This window comes from Rhinopithecus roxellana, chromosome 9 (assembly GCF_007565055.1).
Source record: "Rhinopithecus roxellana isolate Shanxi Qingling chromosome 9, ASM756505v1, whole genome shotgun sequence".
Classification (NCBI taxonomy): domain Eukaryota; kingdom Metazoa; phylum Chordata; class Mammalia; order Primates; family Cercopithecidae; genus Rhinopithecus; species Rhinopithecus roxellana.
The window spans coordinates 49,226,679-49,244,151 of record NC_044557.1 but is presented as its reverse complement, the minus strand read 5'-3'; the positions used below and the strand labels follow the sequence as shown (position 1 = coordinate 49,244,151).

The 17,473-nt window shown below is 39.0% G+C and overlaps 1 protein-coding gene across 1 annotated transcript in view; it reads left to right on the top strand.

Moving 5' to 3' along the window:
* Positions 1 to 17,473, top strand: part of CA1 (carbonic anhydrase 1) — a 52,692-nt gene that overhangs the window by 4,177 nt on the left and 31,042 nt on the right. The gene's annotated exons all lie outside the window — the stretch shown is intronic.

The following is a 17,473-nucleotide window of genomic DNA, read 5'->3' as shown; positions in this document are numbered from 1 at the left end:
ACTTGAACACAAGCACTGCAACATGGCAACAGCAAATCTGATAACTGAGAAGGTACTAAGTGACTCAGGGGAAGGCGGCGTGTACAGAGGCGATACAATGGGCAGAGGGAAGATTCACGGCCCCACAAGGATGGAGTGGGATGCTGTGAGATGTCATCACACTACTCAGAATGGCATGCAATTGAAAATGTATTAATTGTTTATTTCTGGAAGTTTCCATTTAATAATTTTGGACTGTGGTGGATCATGTGTAACTGAAATGGAGGAAAGCAAAGCTTTGGTTAAGGGGGAAACTACTGTACATATAGTACCACATTTTGTTTATTCATTCATCTGACAATAAACACTGGGTTTGTTTCCACCTTTGGACTATTGTGAATAATGCTGCTATGAACACAGGTGTACAAATATCTGTTGAAGCCCCTGTTCTCGCTTGTTTCAGATATATAATCAGAAGTGGAATGCTGGACCGTAAGGTGGTTCTACGTTTAATTCTTTGAGGAATCACCATACTGCTTTCCAGAAGGGTGACAGCTGTTTACATTCCCACCAGAAATGCACAAGGGTTCTAATTTCTCTACATCATCACCAACACTTGTTTTCTACGGTATTTTTGTCTGGTTGGCTTTTCTTTTTGTTTCATAGTAGCCATCTGATGAGTACAAAGTGCATTCTTTTTTAAAAAGGGCCTCCCAAAAACCTGGGTCTTCCCTGTGCTCAGGTCTGAACTTTAGTTCTACCATGGCATATGGTCCATCGTCCATGATCTTGTTTCCTGGCTTATAAAATGAGGATAAAAATAAACATACCTCTAGGATTGTTTTAAAGATTTGGTGAAATAACATATGTGAAACCATTAGCATGGAAGCTACACTTTAAAATAACAATCCCTTTCATTATTATTTACTTACACATCTTTCTCCCCTACAACATTTTGAGCTTCTCACTTTTTTTTTTTTTTTTTTTTTTTTTTTTTTGTCCACAACACCCAGCTTAGGACCTGACATATATTTGGTGTTTAATGGATGTTTGATGGTTGAGCTTAAATTCATCCATAGAAGACAGGCCACAATTCTTTTAGTCACAATGCGTATAGAAGTTCAAAAGTTCCTCAGTGAAGAGAAACTGAAAGTAAATATCAGAACCTTGCTGCCCTGTAATTCACTGAGTGCAATTAAATCTTTATCAACACAGTACAATCGTTACTGTTCTCATTCTCTAAAGTAGCTTCACTCATGCTCAGCAGATGATTTTATTTTTCTCATTAAGTTGTAAATCATATTACCTCTCTGGGTATTGCTTTAGACAAATATTTGTATTGGGTGGACCCTACCTGACTACTGTTGACAAGATTCTGGTGCACGGAAGGGCAAGACAGCTTCAATGGCATGTGATTTAGGATGCTGCCTCAGCTGGGCTGATTTCTGCTTGGGTGGACTACACATGGCATTAAAGCCTGAAATATTCAGAGATCCCATTCTTTGGGGGTTGCCTTAGGATTCATGAAAGCCCAGAAACTGTATTCAAAATTGTGAGCATGTGTGTATATGCACACGTACCTGAGAATATGTGCACTTTCAAAGGAAACAAACCTAACTTTTATCATAATTTCAAAGGAATGCATAACCAAAAGAATTAAGATTAACAGACCTAGAAAGCCTAGGGCACCAGAATCATTACCAAGTCAGAGGCTTACCTTTAGGGAAAGAAACATGTCTTGAAACAATCTGTGGTATGAGTTCAGATCTTAGGGGAGATAGAACCCCCAATTACTAGGACCAAGGCACAGAATCAGCTAACCAAACTCCAGGGATGAAGAGTCATTGGAGTTGACAGGGTAATTTAAATCTCCTTTAAACTCCCTCTACCTGCACATAAGATAGATCCAGAATCCGTGGATCCATCCCAAAGACGGCAGTAGTCATTATAGCTGGGAGCTATTCAGAGAGGCATTCAGATATCACACTGTGTCACATGTTAAATGCAGACAACCAAAGGCGATAGAAGAATTATGACATCAAATTTAAAATTCCTAGAAGTATCCCGAATAGTATGAAAATGTAAATTTAACACTTCTAAGATCCATTTAAACTTAACAATGGCAAGTTATATTTTAACCTGTTTTGTGTCTTAATCTGATAAGAAGAAATTTGAAATTGTGCATCTTTTAATACAGGACTGATTAAAATAATTTCTGAGAAAAGTCAATAAAAATGAATATTAGCTGAGAAAAGAAAGTCTAAGACATAAATTTTAAATAGTGTATCTGTACATACTTACACTACATGTTGTCATAAATTTTGAGAGTACTTGTTATTTTTAGAAAATTGAAATTACTTTCTATTTACTCTCTGTAAATAAAAAGCATTTCTACTGAGACATGGTTACTGAGTTGCATATTTACAGAAATGAGCTAGAATGTTTTACTCTCTAACTACAATAAAATCATCCAAGGTGATCATAAAGTTCCCATATCTCTTTCTAAAGAATAAAAATAAGATAGAACAAAGCTAAAAGATTTTTAAAGATTTTTTTTAAAAAACCTCCAAGGTTTTAGTACTATTAAAAAATGCCTACGTTTAGAGGGTTTTGATTCAATTTCCTCTGAATTTCACTCTTCCCATGACAACCAGTCACTACCATTTGTATCCCCAGAGGTCTGAATGAAGTCTGAACAAAGCTTACTTCAATTGATTTCCTGCCAATCTGAGATAGACTGAGACTGTCAAAGTGAAGGAAAACCAGTACAAATAAACATATAAAATACAAGAAGTATAAATCCTTATGAGCTTATAAATTACAGGTATTAATATATAACCATCACTAGTTCTCTAGAACAGTCCTAACCTATTCTATGGCTGTGCCATCTAGCCCTTAATGACGGGGTTCAGCTTCAAAGACAGCTGATTCAACTTCCCCCCATTTCGGTTCCTGGCCTGATTCCGAAAGGTTTGGTGTCATGTTATTTCTCACTACAGAGGAAGTAGTTTGTTAGCCACATTAAACCCTATGTAACCAGATTCCAGGGATCTTAACTTAGTTGGTCAGATATTACTTGGCTATTTGTTGAACTATAATGCTATCCTCTACATGCAAGTCCAGGACTATAACAGAAAGTAATTTCCAATTAATAAGAAACAGACTAACATGGGTAACAAGCATAAGGGATGAATGGAGAACATCAAGATTGACCCACTATAGTGCCAGGGTTCCCATTCATTTCCCTTTCAGGCAGTCATTTGTAGTATACTTTTAAAAGAGAACCCTGTTCACATGCTTTCTCTTAAGTACAACTTTTGCATCAACCAAAGATAGACTAGCTGTTATGATACAAAGGACCATGGGAAGCTGCTCTGGCTAAACATCTCCTTCTTGCTGGTCCTACCAGTCCATGGCATTTCATTGTTCAAAATTCATGTCTTTACTTAAGATCTTTAAAATCACCATGTAAAGCAAAGATGTGATTAGAAGTTACCACATTAAGCTATTTTCTGTCATTAATGCATTGATATGAATTTGTTTCAAGATGGTTAACTAGCCAAGGTTACGCATTGAAAGTTGGAGAGATGCGTCCTAGGCAAGCCGGGGTGATCTCCAAAGTGGGGGTAACCAAGAGCATTAGAAAACTGAAGTTGGAAAAGAGAGGGTAGCATGAAAGATGAAATCTGATGTAAATAAGGGGGTAGCAGGGCAAAGTCATTTCACAGACCTGTAAACAAACTGCAATGCTGACCTCTGGTTTCCCTAACATAAGAGCTTTCACAAAGTAAACATCTTATTTAAAAATAATAGCTCAAATAGCCATGCAATGATGATGCACAGTTTAGCTGAGACGGGGGAGAATCTCAGAGGGAAGAACCGAGAGATTAGGGGTCAAGGCTGGGAGAGAAGTGGCTACTTCCTTGGAAATGTTCCTAGGTGTCCTGATCTGCCACTGAGCTACTGCCTTCAAACTCAAACTGCAAGGGAAGCTTTTTTCTAGCTTCCCTGGAAAAAACCCATGACCCTAAAATCCTTCCCTTGAAGCTCTGTCCAGAGACTTGGTACCGCTTCAAGTAGAAAATCTGGGAAGGAGGACCTGTTGGAAAGTTATACGATTGGCATGACAGTGACAAGTCTGGAACCTCCTGGCTCTGATGCACAGTGCTTGAACTCCCTTAGAAATGAGGCATTGCCCCGAAGATAGTATAAGGTTATAATTATCTAAAGTTTTCTTTTTTTTTTTTTTCCATGTTTCTCTTTCTCCAAAAAAAAAGTTTAAGAACAATGAAAAATCAATCTTGAACAATTATAGGGAAACTCAAAAGAGCACGCTGTGCATTTCAGTTGCTTCAGTCACAATGAAACAATCATTAAAAACATACTATGTTTGTTTCACACAAAGAAAATGTGAAAAGAACACCTCCGTATTTTTAAAGCAGTCATGTACCACAACTAAAGACAGGTAAAACTTTTAAATGTTAAATTTGGCCAGGCTCGGTGGCTCACACCTGTAATCTCAGCACTTTGGGAGGCAGAGAAGGGTGAATCATCAGGTCAGGAGTTCAAGATCAGCCTGGCCAACATGGTGAAACCTCATTTCTACTAAAAATACAAAAAAATTACCCGGGCATGGTGGCACATGCCTGTAGTCCTAGCTACTCAGGAGGCTGAGGCAGGAGAATCGCTTGAACCTGGGAGGCAGAGTTTGTGGTGAGCCGAGATTGCGCCACTGCACTCCAGCCTGGGCAACAGAGTGAGACTCTGCCTCAAAATAATAATTATTATTATTTTAAATTTAATTTAATTTAATTTTTTAATTTTAAAACTACAAACGATTCATAAACATTCTGTCCTCTCTTCTTTCAATATTTTGTTTTTGTTTATTTTCTAATATGTATAACTAGCTGGAAACTTGTACAGTTCATATTCCTTTATAAGCAATGAAAAAAAGTGAGATTTAATACATACAAATAATTTTCTATTATTCTTAAATACGTTTGTTTTATTTAATGCTTTTGTTTATACAACATACAAAATATTACCGCAGCACATGTAGTGTAATAGACAGCTTAGTCATAGTCTTACTTTTAAAAAAATTGTATATCATACATAATCTCAACCCCAGTATCAGATATCACTTGTGTACATCTTGCCTTTATTCCTATTCTTGCTTCTGGAAATCTTAGCCGTTTCTGACAAGGGGTATACAAGGAATATTTCTAAAGCAGTGGCTCTCTAAGTGTGGTCCTCAGAGCAGTGGTATCAGTATCATCTGGGACTTGCTAGAAATGCAAATTCTCAGCTTCCATTGTAGGCCCACTGAATCAGAAACTCTGAAGGTCAGACTGGGCAATCTGTGTTTTAACAAAGCCCTCTGATGCACAGAAATATTTGAGAACCGCTCGCTTAAAGGAATCACAAAGCAAAGATTTTTTTAAAAGGTTTCAGAACTTATCCCTAGCTTTGTTTTTCTCTTTCCAATCATTTAATTTAAAAGTTTTCTTTTATGCCACAGAGTTGAGTGAGATTCCCCTGACTCCCTTGGTTTTTTTCAAACAAGTATATTTATTTTCCTCTTAGGAGTATAATCATCACGTAGATGGTACAAAATAAAATAACTTCTCCATGTATTCATCTGGTTAGGAGATTTCCAATTTTATAAGGCAATAAAACAGTATTCAAAAGGGGGCACAATAGCTATATTGACATGTCAGTAGACATGTAGAAACTACAGAAATGGTTCTTTTCCTCTTATAAACTTTTCTTATTGGTTAAAACAAGATTTTATTAAAATATTGACTCGTTCTTAAGGCAAGAAATTTTTAATTTTTAAATTCTATAATCTGTCTCTGAAATTCTTCAGATTAATATCTCAAAATCTTATAAACTTTTAAATATGAGGTTAAGAAAAATTTAAACAATTTTATTACAAAAATAATATATGTTATTTACAACTATCAAACAATACAGATGTAAATCAAGTAAAAATTAACAATCTGTCTTCTTTTAGAGTCTTATTCTCTTCAAAGCAACAAATGTTAGCAGATTGGTGTTTCTAATCTCTCTTCACTGAATGCATAAATGTGTAGATGCGAAAACATTTCATATGCAAAATCAGGATCACATTATGCCATTGCTCTTCAATTCACTTTCTACACTTAAAGTAGCACAAAGGCACTTGTCTAGTTTCACTATTTAATTCCATTCCCCTTGAGTTATTTTGAAATGCCTGCTCTTATAAACATTGATTCAGTTAGCATCCTTGCACATTTATTTCCAATTACTCTTGTTAATTTTTCAATTGTACAGACTCCTAAAAGTGAGAAATTTTAATCTAACTCTATGTCCATTTATAATTTAAATAAGTGCTGCAAATGAATTACCGGAGTACTTTGTGTTTCCACAGGAAAATTATCAGTCTTTTGAATTTTGCCTCCCACTCCCATGGTCTCTCATTGTTTTGATCTACATTTCTCTAAACAAGGGTCACATAGATGATCTTTTCTCGCACTGTTGGCCATTGGCTATTTTGTGAGCAAAAGGTCAAAAGTCCTTCCTTGGAGGCTAAGGGGGAAAAGTGACCTTTTGAAGGTCCAGGTGAGAAACAGCATAATGGGTGGCACATAGTAACTCACACCTGTAATCCGAACACTTTGGGAGGCCAAAGTGGAAGGATCACTTGAGCTCAGGAGTTCTAAACCAGCCTGGGCAACATAGTGGGATCTCATCTCTACAAAAATAAATAAATAAATAAAAAGAAAAAAAAAAAAGGAAGAAAGAGCATGGTGGGGCTTCTCCCTTCCTTAACTGTGTAGATTAACAATAGTTCCGCTCAAAGTTGCAGTTCCTCTCCAGGGCCGCTACAGTTGGCCTGCAGACGCAAGCTGTGCATAAGACATTGGCAAAGGGAATTTTTCTCCAAAGACCAAGAGACATCTACCAGGTTTCACTGATTGCACCCACTCAGGGAGCCAAGGGTTCTGAGTTCCTTATCCCAGGGCAAAACATCAATCCTGTACCTAGGGGAGCCACTGCCCTATGCCTGGGTCTATAAAAGCCTTCATTATTTTGGAGGTCCCTAGGCCTTGCTTATTCTACTGATTGATTCTTACCTGCAGGGCATTAACAAGAAGAGGGGGTCATGGATATGCAATGAAATTGTCATCTTTCCCAATATCTTGTATTTTCTTCATGTGTATGGCCACAGTTGTTCGCCCTGAACTTAAAAATAAATTAACAAGCCTGGGCTATATTGAAGGTGAAGAGGATATGATTTAAAAATAAGATTTAAAGGGAATCAACCATTTAGAAATTTATTTAGAATATAACACAATCAAAGTGCATAAAATGATTTACCAGTTCTTCCAAATTCTCATTTTAAAGCAAAAGCCCTGTGTACGAACGGGTGCAGAACACTGTGGCACAAAGTCCATATTTGGCTTCCTCAGCCTGCAATATGAGAAATTCCTTTTACCATAATAATATTAGGGAGGCTCTGTCCAGCCAAGCAGGGTTCACTTTCTTAAGTCATAGAGGTTTATCATGTCAGACAAAGTTCAGAATCATTTAATCTCACCTTTCATCATCCATTATGGTAGAGACGGAGCTGCCTACTTCTAGATTTATGTGCCTATAATTTTTTCATGTTGTTCTGAAATGAAGCATCTGTTAAGTTTACTTCCCAGATAATCCTTTGTTTCTGGAAGTTCATAGAAGCTACCCTTTGTCATCACTAATGTAATATCGTCTCACAAGCAGGTACTATAACTCAATTCTGAGATTCCCTCACCCTTTTATATATCGGTGATGCCATAACTACTCTGCTTCATATAGGTCAGCTGTATCTCCAACCAGGGCCTGAGGCCTCCTCTTAAGCCCCTGCCCCATCTGACCCCCCACATCCCCATCTCATCCTGGACCTCTTGCCCACAGAGGGAGAGCAGATGGCTACCTCCAGAGCCAAGCGGCAGCTGTTGCTGCCAGTACCGTCTAGAAGCTGAGCACGCATACCCACACCCACCCTCAGCACCTTTCTCTCCACATGCCCCTCGGCTGGCACTGCAGGGTGGATAATGCTCAAGTTAATTTGACACTCCCAGCCCTGTCAGAGTTTATGAGCTATTAAAAATTGAAACTTATTTATTCTCCAGTTAGGTTTCACATTTCTGGTACTAAGACAAGGTCACGTCTTAGGAAAAGAAATGGTATCTCTTTCCTGAAAATAGTGTAGTAAGATTCTGGCACCTTTTCCAGCATGAAATTTTTAATAGCTCAGTGTGTATTACAGTGTAGCTTGATTAAAAACACTGTTACTCTAGCTCCAGATGGTTTTTACTTTGGATGTGCTCAAAGTGTTTTTTCACCACATCACTAATGTTCTGTAGAAATAAATTAACAAAATCAATTCACTGGCTTATTCATTCCAATATTTAACAAAATATTTTGATTTTCTACTGAAGAGAATGGAAGAGTCCTAGGATTGATAAAATTCGGACTCTGATTTTGAGAGTCTTACTACCTACCTGGTGGAGAGACCAGTGTACACATAAATATAACCAAGGTTTGAATGTGATTGCTGTCATAAGAAAGATGTAAAACAAACTCTAAGGCAATGCAAAAATGAAAGACTTTATTCAAGAAATACCTATCATTTGAGATGTACTTTTAACGATAGGTTATATTTTCACAAGTGGATATGTGTATTTGGGACAAGAGTTGGGCATTTCACATTAAAAAGCAGCACATCGCGAAGTCTGAAGGTAAAGAGAGAGAGACACAGAATAAACTTGGGGATAATAGCCAGGTGCAGTGGCTCACGCCTGTAACTCCAGCATTTTGGGAGGCCAAGGTGGGCAGATCACTTGAGCCCAGGAGCTCAAGACCAGCCTGGGCAACATGGTGAGACCCTGTCTCTATTTAAAAAAAAAGAAAAGAAAGAAAAGGAAAAGAAAGGAAAGAAAAGAAATTTAGGGACAACATATAGTTCTGCTTTACTGAAAAATAAAAAGGAAACTATTGAAATAAAAATCTGGAAAAGTAGATCTGAGGCCCTTGCCTGCTAGGTGGTGGTATTTGCCTTTTATGCAAAGCAGCGGGAAGCTGTTGAAAATTCCCTGACCATGAATGAGCTGACTGGAACAGGGCGTCAGGGCTATCATTCTTGCAGTAGGTCTTTAGCTGGATATGAGAGAGCAAAGGCTTAGGCAATGAGGTCAGTTACGATGTGATTTGATGTCAGCAGGTGAGAGGCAATGGTGATGAAAGGGGAAGGAAAGAACACCAGAGGGGTTGTGAAGATAGAATTGGCAGCATTTACCACGAGAGCCTAAGGAAAGGGAAGGAGACACAGATAACTCCAAGCCAGTGGGCCTGGACCCTTACCTTCGATAAGGATGGCAACAGTAACCAACACACTGGAGGCAGGAGGGGAACAATCTCCAATTCATTTGGAGGCAGGAAGAGCTCAGAGTGTGGGCAAGTCACTCAGGGGGTGCTCCCTTTAGCAGAAAGGCTGTGTAGCTGAGTGTGTAGTTAAAGGACTGACATTTTCACAGATATGCCTTGAAAGTATGTAAATCTGTATTTCTTAAATGGTTAGCAAGCAGAGCCCTCAACAGCATTTATCACCTGCATGAACAGATTTATTGTGCTATGCTCCTGTGAATGGTATTCCAGGGATTGGAAAGATGCAGGCAAAATTTTGTCTTAAAATTAACTCTTAAAGAATTGGAGTTTCTCTCATTAGTAGTAAAAGCAACAAGGGGTTGCCTGAAGCAAAAGTGTTGAGAAAGAAACAAGTTCCCTTTACTTTTTCCTTAAATTATAAGTGAATGGATTGCCACAAAACAGCAACCATGATGACTAAGCAAACCTATTTAGACTTAACAGCCTTTATAAAATAAAACTTACAGCACCCTGACTTGCTTTAGTGCTATCGTGCCACAAGGGAATTGAAGGTAAGCAGTCCACATAAATGACTATATTGATAATCATTCTGCCAAACCACACATCTTTAGATCTTTTTAATTGCTTCTTCTCATGTATCTATTGCTAATATCAGCATTGATATTTTCATCAAAACAATATATGATAAGTTAACTGCCTAAAAATTTCAAAAGAATCAATAGAATAAATGGATGACCAATTAGAACTCTTTTCTGCTATATCAACTATAGCCAATTGAATGATATCCATCAATATCCAGAGAATGATATGCTTTAGTAATGAAACTATTTATACATTATATTATTTCAGCCATCACTAACTCCCCTTGCTCTCCCCCTCACCACAATTATACTCCCAATTTTGCTTTTTAGAAAGCAAAATCCCTGAATCTTTTTCAGCCCTCAGTGAGGCTAATTTCCTTGAATCCCACCCCCTCAAAATATGCCAATTCAATTACACCCTGGGTCGAAAATCATCTTTTATTTCACGTTTGGCCTGTTTCCTCCTCAGTACCCCAGCCACCACCACCTCCAAACTCCACCATCACTAAATGAGTCCTTGAGAAATTTCCCCCCGCTTCCTACCTGTAGTAGGCTAAATAATTGACCCCAACGATTTAATCCCCAGAATCTTTGAAAACGTTGTCTTACACAACACAAGGGACTTCACAGATGTGATTAAATGAAGGATCCTGAGATGGGAGATTATTCTGATTCATCTAGATGGGCCTGATACAATCACAAAGATTCTTATAAGAAGGAGGAAGAAAAGAGGAGGGAGAGAAGATTTTATACTGCTCGCTTTGGGGATGGAGAAGGGTTCATAAGCCAAGGAATGTAGGAGGCTTATAGAAACTGGAAAAGACAACAAAACAAATTCTCCCCTAGAGCCTGCAGAAGGAATACAACCCTGCCAACTCCTTGATTTTAGCCCCAAAAATGTATTTTGGATTTCTGACCTCTAGAAGTATCAGGAGAATAAATTTGTGTTGTAAGAGGCTAAAATTTTGGTGATTTGTTTCGGCAGCAGTAGAAAACTACTATATTACCTCTCTGTATGGTCTGCCATAAACTCAATACCATAAAGATGTGGATTGCCTGCCCAGAGAAGGTAACTTGCATGATCAACGTGTACCTTCAGATGATAGTAGCCGGTAAATTGGTGCTAATAGCACTGGTTCAGTGAAGAAAGGATGAGGTGCAATCCAAACGGAGCTTCCACATAGTAAGTAAGCCCCACTGAGTGTTAGACATCAAGCTCGATACTTCACATCTGTTATCTTTCTTTTTTTTTTTTTTTTTTAGACAGCCTTGCTCTGTCACCTAGAGAGCATCTCACATTGCACCCAGGGAATGCAGTGGTGTGATCTCGGCTCACTGCAACCTCTGCCTCCTAGGTTCAAGAGATTCTCCTGTCTCAGCCTCCCGAGTAGCTGGGATTAAAGGTGCCTGCCACCATGCCCAGCTAACTTACATATTTTTTAGTAGAGACAGGGTTTCGTCATGTTAGCCAGGCTGGTCTCAAACTCCTGGCCTCAAGCAATCATCCTGCTTCGGCCTCCCAAAATGCTGAGATTATAGGTGTGAGCCATGGTGCCTGGCCACATCTGATATCTCTTTAACATTTTCTTCTTTATTATCTCTTTAAACATCTTTGACACATACAGTGCTTATCTTCTTGGGTATCTGGTGGTCTTCATGAACTCATTATTTGATGATTTGGGGGAGTCCTAGATTCCTAAACTGGACAATCTTTCCTAAAGAGATCAGTAGCCAGTGGTCATCAGCAACCATGAATCAGTTCAGCTCCCCAAGGAGAAGAGTCACAGATTCAGATTTCCCATCCCAGTGACCTGAGCCTCAGAGTTATTATTGGCATCCACTCTCAGGATGGGACAACATGTGCCTCTAAGGCCCAGCTCCCAGTTTCAGGGGTTTTGCTTTGTGTTTAGAGGGAAAAGGTGCATTTCCTGAAGGTATCAATTACTTCTTGCAGAACCCATATTCTCTCCAAGAGTGTGGTCTCCCCAGGGCCTGGTGGCTCTGCAAGAGAAATGGTGATGGCAGGTGGTGGTGCAAAAAGAGATGACTTAAATTATGTTTAGGAGGAAGAAGCTATTAAACCTGCTGCTGATTTGATCAATAGATTTTGTGAAAGGAAATATTCAAAGAGGACTCCTAGGTTTCTTCCTTAAGAAATAGGGATGGTAAAATGCCATTTACAGTTACCGGAGATGAGAAACAAGAGTTATGCCTGTATCATTTTAAATTATTTATTTATTTATTTAGAGACAAGGGGTGTTGCCCAGACTGGAGTGCAGTGCTGCGAACACAGCTCACTGCAGCTTCGACCTCCCAGGCTCAAGCAATCCTTCTGCCTCAGTCCCCCAAGTAACTGGGACTACAGGCACGTACCACCATGACTGGCTAATTTTTGTGTTTTTTAGTAGAGATGGGGTTTTGCCATGTCGCCCAGGCTGGTCTCAAATTCCTGAGTTCAAGTGATACTCCTGCCTTGGCCTCCCAAAGTGCTGGAATTACGGGCCTGAGCCACTGCGCCCAGCCAACGCTTGTATCATTTTCTAAAAAGGCTTTACTGTTGAGTCCCCAGGCCATTTTGAATTTTTTTTTACCTTTTAGATTGACAAGGAAAGGTCAGCAGTGTCGTTAGTTTACATTTAGGCCTACTTTCAGGGAAAACCGGTATTTCATCTTCTTATAAATAAAATCTGGCTGGCTTGATTTTTCTATTTAAGATATGAAAAATTACTAAGTATTTCAAGCAAGTTAGGGTTAGAGGAGGTAAAAGGCTAAAAAATCTCATATTTTGTCTCTCTAGAAGGATTTATGGAGGAAGAGCTATGGGATTTGTTCCCAAAGACTGGCTAACAAAGATTCAATGGGACTTGAATCCTTCTTTCTATATGTTCATAGCTTGCTTTTTCAGTATCTTCTTTTTAAACAAGTGCTACAACTAGAAAACATAATTTGTCTGGAACATCAGCACATATTCTCCATGTTCTTCCAGGTAATTTAGTCTCCTTATTGGTAAATCATACACAATACCAGTAAGTGGTTTTTACACCCTGGGACTCAGGTTTCAGGGTATCTGGATGTCCCAGGGTATATCAAAGAGGCCAGTGCACCGAGATAAGATACATGCCCACATTTTTAGGGGCATTAGTGGAATAAGCCTTTGTTATAACCCCTACCAAGTTATCAACAATATGTGAAAGACTGTTGCAAGCAGCTGCTTCTGGGCTCTTGCACAAACAAAGGTAAACAGAAGATAACCATTGATGAAACTGGTTGTTTGTTTCTCCAGCTGCCCCATCCTGCCTCACATCATTTCCATGCAGGGCTTCCTTTTCATTCGAGGTTTAGTGTCTCTTCTTCCAAACCCTGTCTACCAATTAACATAAGAAAGGTCCTGATATCATCATTTACAAGTGGTTGAATCTTATTTTTCATCTGTTAGCAATTCCAGGTCTTTCTATTTTTAAGAGTTACTTGAATTTCCCTAGGACTCATCCACCGAATGAAGTCACTGACTCATAGATCTGGCCTGCAGGAAAAGATTCTCCCCATACTCCACTCCAATCAAAACCCACCATGTTAATTCCTGGATGTTTCATGTGCTCAGAAACAAGTCTGTTCTTGTTCTTCCATCTGGCCTTCCTGTTATGGCCTTTCTTGCCTCAAAAGCTATTTTTAAAAGGCACTTCCTCTCTACCTTGGCTTCTGAAAACCATTAAGAGAACGTGGCTTTGCTGAGTAGGGTACAGTGTGTGGGTGCCTTCCCAACTGCACAACATCAAGGTACAAAGTGACACTTCATTTCTTCCAGTTCTTATTGTGTTCAAGGTCCTATGTTGTACTTGGTGAACTAATGGGCTAAAATTTTTACAAATTGCCACCTAAGCCTTCGCACAACTTTGCTTTGGCCTTTGATCTCATCAAAATCACCTTGAAAACAGTTCCTTTTGTTTCTACCTGCCATATTTGCTTCATTTAAAAATAATAATAAATTATTGATACCATTAAAGCTTTAATCTAGATTTCCCATTTTCTTTCTTTATTTTTTTCTTCCTGGAGGTAACTATGATTACCTGAACAGGTAGTTACTTTTCTCAAGTGTATTATTGTTCATGTGATTGCTACCTAGTATGAATTTGTAAGTTACATGTTGCATTGCTATGCATATTTTTAAACATTATAAAATTGGTATTGTGCTATATAGATTGTTCTCTAACTTTTCTTGATTATGTTTTTGAGAATTATGTATGTTGAGCATATAGTTCTGTTTATACTCTACTGTATAACAATGCCACAATGTACTTGTCTGTTCTCCTGTTGGCTGATATGTAAGTGGTTTCTAGTTTTTAGCTACTGATGACTATGCTTCAATAAGCATTTTTCCTTTTAAATGGATGTGAAGCAATAGTAAGTGTGGAAAACTTATTAGGTTGATACAAACGTAATTACGGTTTTTGCCATTGAAAGTAATGGCAAAAACCACAATTATCCTTGTACACCAACCAGATAGAATAAGCATGTGTTGTTCTTCAGAGCTCATCCTTAGTTGTGGTTGTCACAGAGGGTCATCTACAATTTGAGAGGAGTAGTAAGAAGAAAAAGTTGCTTTCCTGGAATATTGCTTTCTTTCCTTTTATCTTCTCCCTAACTCTAATACAACTTTTCACCTCCTCTCTTTCTGCCACCAAAACTCTCATATATTGCCAACCTAGAGCCCATCCAGATCTTATATTGGCAATAGCTTGCTTTTGGAATTAGGAAGACCTAAATTAAAATGCTGCCTCTACGTCTGTGAAAGTTCAAACAAAGCTATCTAGATCATTTATACTTCATTTTTTCATCTGTAAAAATTTGAGTGATATTAATGACATTATAATGTTATTGTGAGAATTAAGAGATATCTGGGAACTTATGGTGGACTGCACTCTTCCCATTGAAAGATGATGTATATCTCCTCGTCTTGAATTTGGGGGCAGAGCAGGGTGAAGGGGTCTGTGATTGAGGGCCTCTCCAAGTAATTGCTCCAGCAGAGTAATCAGCTTTCTAAACAGATGCTCAGGCTTCCCAGAGAGTGTTCCTAAAGAAGGGAAGTAGAAGTTGCCAGTCTGATAAGGCCTAAGGCTGGGCACTGGCCTCTGGTCTTTTCCACCATATTCCATTACTCAAAGCAATGAAAGATATCTGGAATAGCCTCCTAACTGATCTTTTCAGTAATAAGCCTTCCCTTCCTTCAAACCTGTTAATTTCCATTGTATTTAACATACAGTAATTTGACATGTGTAAGGTTCTGAATAATTGTTTTCCTTCCTAAACCATCTCACACTACCTTCGCCTGCTCACTATGCCTCGGCTCTGTTTCAGGTTTTTTGCACATAGCAGACCACCCAAAAACTCAGTGGCTTAGAGTGACAACTTTTTTTTTTTCTTCTCACTGTTATAGGGTGGATGGGTGGATCTTTCTATTGGTTTTGCCTGGACTTACTCACTCAGCAAATTTCAGCTGGGTGACTGAATTTCAGCTGGGACAGCTGGAACGTCAGCACCTTACACTCCAAGTGGTATTTCCTCTTGAAGGAGACCAGACCAGGCAGGACTTTCTCACGTGGCTCATCTGTGTTCTAAAAAAGCACTTATCAAGCCTTCGCTTCTGTTGTTTGCTGATGTCCCATTGGCCAAATAAGTCATGTGGCCATGCCCTGAGTCAGTATGGGAGGGGACTACATAAGGGATACCAGGAGGCAGGATTCATTGGAGGCCATTATCATTAACAAGACCCAAATGCCTCGTTTTATTTCATAGAATGCATCTAGCTTTTTTTTTTTTTTTTTTTGCTTTAAGGTCTTTGCATAGTCTTCCTCTTAATCATTCAACAAATATTTAGGCACCATCAGACACTGGACAAAATGTTCAGAGCTCTCAAGAATCTTTCTAAAGAGGGGAAGCATGTAATAAATACATGCAAAACTAGAAAAGATAATTTCAGATGGTTATAAAAGCTCTGAAAAAATAAACTGGGATAATGGGGAGAAAGTGACTGGCGAAAGTGGAGAGTGAAATGCAGTTTAGCGAGCTCAAGAAGGCCTTCTGAGGGGATGGCACTCCATCTGAAAGCTGGTGATGAGAAGGCACAGCAGCGAGGTGTCACAGAGGAGGAGTGTTCTGGCCACACCTCAGCCTCGGTCATGGCTGTCCTGTCTCCTGTTGCTTTCCTCTTTGTAAGTAGCCCATTCCTGCCCTTACCACTGCTCACCAAGTTTATCCCTTTAGAAAATTCACTACAATTTTGGGTGATTTGCTGTTGCTCCTTGTTTAAGTCCCTCTTAAACTATAATGCTAATGAAGATAGAGTTGTTTCTGTATGTTTCTTGGATATTTTCACAGATCTATGCTTCATTGACATTCAAAAACAATTGCTGAATGAATAAATAAATGAATTAACATAGTCACTGGCGCAGGTTGAACGCATGACCACAGATGCTCAGGGTGAGACAGGTTCCTATGTCCAATTCCTCATGGGCCCAGACTACATTTGCCCGTCTCTCAGTTGGGACCAACCCACTGTGCAAGTTCTTTCTACCTTCCTGGGGGTTTCATTTCAGGGGCTCTTAGGACTCTTTGGAACTTCCCTGACTCTGAGCTGAGGTCAGTTGCTATCCTGTCCAGCCTAATAGGTTTCAATAGATGTTAAGTCCCAGAGACAAAGCTTTGGGGCCTTGCCCCTTTTCTCTTTAGGAAGTCTGCTGGGATTCACATACAAAATTTCTACCCCTTTTCCCTGCTACTTTCAAATTTGAAATAATAAAAAAAAGATTTTATTCAATTTCATTAGATACTACCTCTCATGAACAATGATAGCAGCTATCAATCATACTGTAAGTACCAGGTAACTAGACACCTGGCCTATATTATCATTAACCCTCACCACAATCCTGCAAGGTAGGATTCTTTTCCCCATTTTCAGATAAGGAAACAGAGGCCTATAGAGGTGAAGTAATTTCCACAATAAATCCGAGGAGTAAAAGGTAGATCAGGTGTTCAGGCCTACTTGAGTCCAGATCTGATGATCTTCCTACCAGACACGCTGCCTTTGTGTTGACCCGCTCCACACTGGGGATAAAAATACAGCTCCACTGTCTCTTATCTCCAGCTCTGAAATCCAAAAATTTCTGAAAACCAAAAGTGTTCCTGAAAACACATGACCTGATTTGACCTGAACTCATCTGTGGGCCTAACCTGACCTGACACAAAGCTATTTATAGTCTTTATTTATTGCATGTACCATGACTTTTCATACATTTGCTCCAAAAATAGTAATGTGTTCAATTACAAGGTGCTCCCCCAGACCCTGAAAAGGGCATTCATATATAGTATTTGTGTTACATTGCTTTCAAAAAAATCTGAGAAATTCTGAATTCTGAAACATATGTGGCCCCAGGGTTTTCAGGTGTGCAACTGGGATTCTGTAATAATAAATTATGTTTGTGAATGGTTTTAGAGCTCACAAAGTTTTT